This window comes from Schistocerca cancellata, chromosome 5 (genome assembly GCF_023864275.1).
Source record: "Schistocerca cancellata isolate TAMUIC-IGC-003103 chromosome 5, iqSchCanc2.1, whole genome shotgun sequence".
In the NCBI taxonomy this organism is placed as follows: domain Eukaryota; kingdom Metazoa; phylum Arthropoda; class Insecta; order Orthoptera; family Acrididae; genus Schistocerca; species Schistocerca cancellata.
Genome location: NC_064630.1, coordinates 294,851,345 through 294,853,538, shown reverse-complemented (window position 1 = coordinate 294,853,538; position 2,194 = coordinate 294,851,345).

The following is a 2,194-nucleotide window of genomic DNA, read 5'->3' as shown; positions in this document are numbered from 1 at the left end:
CACATTCAATGATGACATTTTCATGGTCTGGCATCATGGCAAGGACAATCTTTGCTCTTATCTCCATACCCTCAAGACCTATTCCTAAATTTGCTTCGATAGGTCCTTCTCAACTCATTGAGGCCCCTTCATAAGTATTGATCTCCACCTCTCAGACGGCTCTATAAGTATGTCTGTCAATATCAAGGGCACCACCCACCAACAGCAACTCCACTTTGACAGCTGTATCCATGTAAAAAAGTCTCTTCTTTACAGCCCTGCCATCTGAGGACATCACGTCTGTTGTGGAAAGCAGGAGTTGTTGAAATATATTGATAACCTTAACAGAGGCTTTACTGACAGACAGTATCCCATCCAGTTCATCCACAAATAAATTTTCCAAGCCATTTACTCCTCTGACACCAAAAAACCTGTTAACCAGTCACTGACCCACACTCTTCTGACCACCCAGTGTCAACCTGGCCTTGAAAAGCTCAATTGTATCTTCCACCAGGACTTTGACTATCTCTCATTATGCTTTGAGATGAGGGACATCTTATCTAAAATCCTACTCACATGCCCCAAAGTAATGTTTCACCACCCACCCAAATTACAGAATATCCTTTTCCATCCCTATTCCAAGCCTACTCCCAATCCTGCACCCCAGGCGCCATTCCCATGTGTCAGCTTAGGTGCAATGCTTCTCCCCTACATCCACCCACCACCTCCTACTGCAGTCCTGTCACAGGCATTACCTACCCAATAAAAGTCAGGGCCACATGTCAAAGCAGTCATGCTATGTATCAGCTATGCTGAAATTGCTGTACAGCATTCTATAAGCTATGATCAGAAAGTTCGCATTTGAGGGCATTGCTGCAGAATACATGCAACACGTAGGAAAGGGATTAGTCTGGCATTTATGTCCTTCCAATGTCCATTTGGCTGCTGAAGGACAAACACTAATAGACATTCATCAGAGACAAGAAAGTATATGGGGTAGCATGCCTGTTGAGAACCACTGTTGTGGAATGAAATCTGTGACAAGGAGTACTGTTGCTTTGTGATAACGCACATATCACAAATGTTGTGACACAGAAGTTACTCCAACTCAAGTCCTGATCTCTCACCATGTGGTTATCATGCCTCTGATCTCTAAAAAACCTGGAGGGTCAACGATTCCTGTTGGACAATGATGTGCAGTGGACAGTTGTGGACTTCTTCACGCAGCAGGACATAGTGTTTTAACAAAGCGGGAATCTTCAACCTGGTGCACCAGTGAGATGATTACCTCAATGTTCATCTTGCCTGATTAGCATACTGTTTCTGAATTGTACAGCCTTCAGATGGAAACTTTTTGATCACCCCATACACGTAGGCATGACAAGTAACCAACTGTCTACTTGCTTGAATGGCTACTGCCAAACTGTGTCGAACTACAAACTTCATGCAGTTGTCAAACATGCTGCACACCACAACACAAATTACTTCAACAACTACTTCACTGCATGGACTGTTTGCATACTCCCAGCACAAGTTTCTCTGAACTACACAGATGGGAATTGTCTCTCCAAAACATCCTGCTTTCTTGCAAAGCCCCTGGCCTAACTAAACCTCTGCTAACCTGTTCCTACTACCTCAGCTTGCCTTTTCCCTTCTCTCTTCTGTCCACATTACTCCTCATCCACATAGATACAGATCATGCAAACCCCCCCCCCCCCCCTCTCTCTCTCTCTCTCTCTCTCTCTCTCTCTCTCTCTCTCTCTCTCTCTCTCAATGGAGCCCACATAAAGAAGAAAACTAATGGACTTCAACTTAAAAGTTAGATGAACTAAAAGTTAAGATGAACTAATCAGATTCAATAATTACTATCCCATTCACATATTAACAATAATGTTTTCACTTTATTCTCCACTGGTTTACAATACTGAAGAAATTCAAAACAATCTAAATCATTGTCCAAACAAGGTCTGTGAAGGTATTTTTAAAATTTTGTGGAATTCAGTATCAGTAAAGATGGGAAACATTAGATTCTCCATTGGTAATTACCAAATATCCTTAGATAGTGCTCTAAATAATTTTAGGGCCACCATTAGGAAGCTGATTTGTGACTTTGTTAATCACATCTTGGCCTGTCTACAATGTCTTTATTGGGAGTTTTGTGCTAATGAATTTCATTTCTTTTTCTGCAAGTCTCATGATTACCCTTGTATGAATG